This window comes from Parus major, chromosome 9 (genome assembly GCF_001522545.3).
Source record: "Parus major isolate Abel chromosome 9, Parus_major1.1, whole genome shotgun sequence".
NCBI classification, from domain to species: domain Eukaryota; kingdom Metazoa; phylum Chordata; class Aves; order Passeriformes; family Paridae; genus Parus; species Parus major.
Window position 1 is genome coordinate 13,610,529 of NC_031778.1, and position 6,000 is coordinate 13,616,528.

Genomic DNA, 6,000 nt, shown 5'->3' on the forward strand with positions numbered 1-6,000 from the left:
TCTCCTGTATGCATAACTCACTTTTATTACCTGATTTTCAGTCTAGTCACAGAGAGGCTATGTTGGTTTGCACTTCTGTAATCCCTGAAATGCCTTTGCAGTCAGTTAGAGACAGAACTTTCTGTTAAATATATATAGTACTTCTCCAGGTTCATTTAAAGAGAGTGATAATATATCATTGCTCCCAGTAGGGACATGGCTGCCTCATAGCTTATGTCTGCTGTCAGGCATTACAGCTGGGCTTGAATGGTGCCAATCGATAGTGGAAATGCAGCAGCTGAAACTCCTAAGTGCAGCTTTAATGTTCCTTATGCAAACCCTACCTCTCACCAGAGAGCACACCTGCTCAAACAAGCAGAGAAACAAGACTGACTCCTCTATTTCCTAAATAATTCCCAATATTTCCCCTGTTTTTTGTGGTTTGTGTATCTTATGGAGGGAAAAAGGGGAGTTTCTGAATCTGCAGAAGGTAGTAGCAGCCAAAATTAAGAAAAGAGCACCTGTCTTTTTTTGGGACAAATGTCTGTTGCTCACACACTCGAGGACAGATGAGCTATCCTGGGCTATCTCCAATCCTGTCAGGACACAGTTCCCTGGGTTCTGCCCCCTCATCTGCTTAGTGCCTTCCAGTTGCATTTTGATTCCAACCAAAGCAGATTCATGTCCCCGACTCAGCTCCAGGCAGAACTAGTGCCTGGCTCTTACATCCTCCTGTGTGAGCCCTCAGCCCCCCACACTGCACCCAGCATTGCCAGCCACTAACAGCCCCTCAGCCTGGAGCTGGACCCGACTGCCTGTGGAGCAAGAACCCGCTGCTCAGCTCAACTGGAGCTGCATGTCCTCAGGAGTGCCTGTGGCTGCACCTGCTGTGTGCTCATGCTGAAAACCAGCTCATCTGTTCTGAACACACAGGGGACATGTGGAGGGAGACCACTGTTATGACAGGCAGGCCCTGAGGGTCTGGGATCACCATCTTACTCCATCTGTAAGCTGGAGGAATTGCAGTAGTGACCTCCTTCTCCCTCTGTCACACACAGAAAAGTGGATTAGGAGAAAAAACCTTAGTTTTCTTCTTTCTTTCTGCAGGGCAGCCCTGACCTTCGTGGCACACCTGGCCATGGCTGTGCCTGAGAAGGCTCACCCTTCCCATCTGGAGCTGGTCCCAGCATGGGGAACAGATTGCTCAGCAAGGCTGGGTACAGCAACAGCCCAGCTGAGGGGCAGTAGCAGCCTTTAACAAGGTTATAAAGAAGGAAAGAGGGGCCTCAGGAAGGTCCTGGAAGGGGAGCTCTCTGTGCTCTGAAGGTGACTGGCTGGGACAGGACTGCAGTCAGAGGAACAGGATGTAAGTGATGGGGAGGGAAATAAGTGAGCTTTTATGTAGTACTGGTGTAGATCTGTCACGGTGTAAAAAGGAGCGGTGTGTCCTGAGTCTGACCCCTGAGCTTTAGGCAGACCCTGTGGTTATCAAGGGGCTAGATCTTGAGCTGTGAGATGGTGGAAAAGGTGAACTCTCATTTTGGTGGAAGTGTGTGCTTGCCTTTCTTACTTCTCCATTTCCTCTTATCTAGAGATTACAGCAAAGCTGTGAGCAATCTTGTGAGCTGAGAGATGAAAGGCCAGGGTTTGCTTGTGTATGCCAGGAGCTGAGGTGCCTGGAGAGCCTGAGGCAATGTTCTGGGAGTTTGAAGCAGCAACTGTCCTGCTGCCTGCTCTTTCCCTAGGAAAGGCTCAAGGAAACAAAACAAGAAGTTAGTGTGACTGCCTGCCAGGTGTGCTCCCTGGAGGGGTCTGGTTTGGGGAGAGCTGAACAGGAGTGAGTTGTTTGATCTTGAAGGCAAGAAGCCTTGGTAAGCCTGCTGGGTCTGAGTTGTCTGAAGCTGTTGGTTCCCTGTGTGGTAGCACTGCTCAGCCTGCAGACTTCCCTGTGTGGGGAATTTCACACTGGAAAGAAAGGTCCCATCCTGGCACAAAGTCAGCTTGGTTTGTGGCTATCACTACTAAGCTGGACATTGGCAGGTGCTTATTAATGGTTGTAAACCCTTGTGAGGTGTCAGGGAGAGAAGGTGGAGTGTTGCCTTTGGTTATGTTTCAAATTGCTGTGAAGATGTATTCTTTGTCAGTGTGAGTAGAGGGAACCTACAAAGTGTTGTGGTCCCTGTGCTTTGCTTTGTGCTCCAGGGGCTCACTCAGTGCAGTTTGGGTGCAGGTCTGTCTGTGAGCCCTGTTCTGCTCTGGATGGGTGCTTGGGGTCAGGGGTTGTTTGCCTTGCAGGGTCCCTGCTGTGAAGCCCAGAGTTTGTTCTTGATCAAGTAAACTCAGTAGCTTGGTTATTTCCTTACTTGAAGAGTGTGCTGTCTGCAGGTTGACTTTGGATCACCCCTGCCTGAAATGCTTGCAGGAATGACTTCACTGACCCAAGCAATGTGAGAGTCCTCAGCAGAGCACAGGTGTACATTTAATGGTAATGCACAAGTGTCCCAGGCTGTATTATCAGAGCCCTTATTCACTCCTTAAAGCTTTCAGGTTTTTAAAAGCAGAAATTGTGCAATGCAGCCTGATTTTGGCTTGTTCTTTAAAGGCTGTAATTCTTCACTGTGCTAAACCGCCTCATTTCTCTGCCTTTCTTAAAGAAAAGAATGGCCTGGGAAAGCAAAGTCCTGTTCTGGGGAAGTGCTGTTTGACCACAATTCCTATCCTGTTGTTTCGGACCCCCTTGCCTGTGAGCATAGCTAAGAGGTCTGGTTATACTGTCTATCTCAGCTGATTCTGGACATGGAGATGAGAGCAGCTGCTGTTTAATTTCTCAGTGAAACCCTCATGTGACTTACCTTGAGAGGGTGGCACTAAGGGGAAGCTTCCCTATGGGTGACTTGTTAAAAATGCAACCAAAACTCCAAAGAGGCAAATCCACCAAGTGCTGGAGAGGCTCATTCTGTCAGCCCTGAAGTAAGAATTTCAGGCAGGTCTCTCAGCCAGGTGGTAGAGTCATTGTCTTTGCTCTCTGTGTAGTCTGACTAGTACCTTAGTGGAAATAGGCAGAAGTAAGTCCTTTCAGAATTTTAATCATAGAGTATGACAAGAAAAGCCACCACCTTCTTTTGCCTCTGCTCTAACTGTCTTTGCCTTCCATTTTCCATTACAGGTGGTAGAAAGGGAGTTTTTCTTTTCTGTATAACAGCCTCTGGTTTAATGTGAAAACTGAATGGGAAAAGTGGTTTTTTTATCTACTTTAGTTTTACCTGGTGGGTATAAGTGCATGATGAACATTCTCACTATAAATGTGCTCCCTTCTTGGTGTCTGACTCAGCCAGTTGCTGTTCCTGTTTCCTATCCCTGATGCTTAGTGAATGAGGGCTGTTGATTTCTGTGTGGAGATGAGCTAAATCAGCAGTGATGCTCTAGATCTTGTGCATTTTTGTAATTGCTGGAGGTGTGATTATCCTGCGTGAAAAGTCATCATCCCTCATGGGAGATAAGGCCATTTTTATTCTTGAAATGATAGTACCCTTTTACCTTTGAGATTTTTAACAATGCAGGGAGATAGTATTGCATGACCTTGCTTTTGGCAGTGAGTATGAACTGAAGGCAGCCAGCAATGTTTCCATTTGTTCTCAGCTCAACTTCTTCCTTCCCAGTCCTCTTTTTCCTATTTGCCCTTGTAATTGGAGACAAGATGGACACACAGTTATGCAGTATCAGAAATGTAATCTAGACATCTCTTCCATGAAGCACGTTTCTCATGTGCCCTTCAAACACAAGTCAGGTGCCTACCATCTATTTTCTGTGAGCTGCTTGGAAAAAATCTGAGCTGTAACTATTGAGGGATACATGTTTGAGGGACACCTGGAGGTGTCTGATGTTCTCATAAAAACAGCACAATACTTCACTGAAAAGCAGCTTTGCTCAAGGACAGCTTTATCCTCTTCCTAAAAGGAGATCAAACTCTTCATAGGAGGGCAGCCAGGGGCCACTAGGGACTTTGATAAGGTGATGAAAGCCTCCAAGTGTTTCATTTTTTGAGCAGAACAGGAGTTCAGGCTGTGCAGATCATCAGAAGAGATTTTTAAAATACCCTCTCATGCTGTCTGTGAACAATGGAGGACTAGGTGAAAGATCAGGTTCACTTTGTCTTTGTGCCCTATCCAGGCCATTTTGTTACTGAACAAAACCTGGCTTGCTGTGTGATGAGAGATAAGCAAGTTCAGATTCCCAAAGCTGGGTCTGTTTTTCAGAACATCACTGAGGTCCTGCCTTCTGTTCCAGAATGAGGAACTTGTAGAACCATGAGGAGGAAGGTCTTGGCTGAGTGGAAGCCAGGCTGGGGTTGAACGATTACATGCAGGTGATAAGCAAGAAATTTTGGCAGTTGTGATATTGAAATCCTCCCATTTAAGACAATTCTTATTTCTAGAAGTTGCCCCTATCCTTGGGATCTCCCTCTTGAGAGGTTTCATGGCTGCCTACAAGCACATATGTTATTTGGCAAGGCTAAGGCCAAGTAAATGGAAAACCTGGAGGAGGGTTGAGGGATATTTCCAGACCAAGAAAAGATATTTGGACAGTGCCATTGCTTTGAGACATTTTTGCTGCATGTAGCTCCTCCTAACAGATGGGTTGAGAACTTGAGGCTTTATTAAAAACCCAAAGGTGTAGATTCTGAAGCCTGTAAATACACAGTGAGGTGTTCAGATAAGTGGTTGCTCTGAAATCCTGGTTGTGCTGCTTCTGGGAGTTCTTGGAAATGCAGCAGTGATGCAAACACTGCTGCGTTTGACTGAAACTGTGATTCTGTTCCTTAGCTTTCCCCTCTGCACAAGTGTCTAGGGTGTTTGAATCCTTTAAGTGGTGAAAATGAGATGTAATGCTCTGGAATGCCCTGGCTGGGTGGTCAGTGAAATCCTGTGTCGTGAGGCCCAGTAATGCTGGGTTATCCAGATTAGACACTGCATCTGATTATCCTACTGATAATCCTACCCTTAGTAATTTAATCAGGATGGGGATTGCAAGGCCAGGATCAGGCAGAAATAATGGGTGATTGCCCCCTCGTGCATCTGTAGCACTTGCAACTCCTTGTTTGTGGCAATATCTGTAATGCATTTAAATAAATAAGTGTGTGTGGTTGTGCTCTGTTGGCACTGGCATTGCAATGCAGTCTTCTGGTGTTTCTCACAGTTTGTAAGTGAGAAGCTGGTTATCAAGTAGTTTGGGGTCTACGGAGATTCCTGCATTTGCATTCTTTGAATTCTCCCTAAGTGCACGTGTGAGGAAGCTGTTATATGATGCCAACTTAAATGAATTGGGATGATAAAGAGAATGATCCAGTCCAGTAACAGAAGCAGATGGTTTCACCTGAGGCAGGACTCCTTGCCTAATGCTACACGAGAGCTGGGTGAAGTGATCCATGTCCTGATCCCATCTCTGGCAAAGGCTCTCCCATGCAAGCTGCCTTGGGCACGTGTTGTTAGTAGTGTCTAAAAGGGGTACTGTATACTTGTTACTGAATTTGGGCCAAAAGGCAGGGATTTAGGTTCCTGACACCTGGAGCACCAGGTCCTACAGAGGAACTGGAACACAGTTTATTTAGGTCCCCCAACCAGAAATGAATTATTTTGAGAGCCACCTAAATGTGTACACATGGGAATAAGAATCGGAAAAGGGAGAATAAACAGGCAACTTTCTCCAAGTGCTGAATGAACCTGGTTCTAGTAGCTAAGCAGAGTCTTTCTCAGGGATAATTGTACCATAGGATTTGGGATAATGGGCGTGCCTGGAGCAGCTCCATGCGCAGCTGAGCGTCACAATCTGCACTGCCTGTATGTGATTTATCGGAAAGGCATTTGAGAAATGCCAATATGCATTTACAGCGCTCGGAAAGCTATCAGCCCTGTGTCCTGTGCAGCCCCGCGGCCGCTCGAGGGCTGTTGAGGGGAGCGTGATGCTCACAGGTGCGGAATCCGGGAATTCCCGATCCCGCCGGCAGAGGGCGGCACCGCGCGC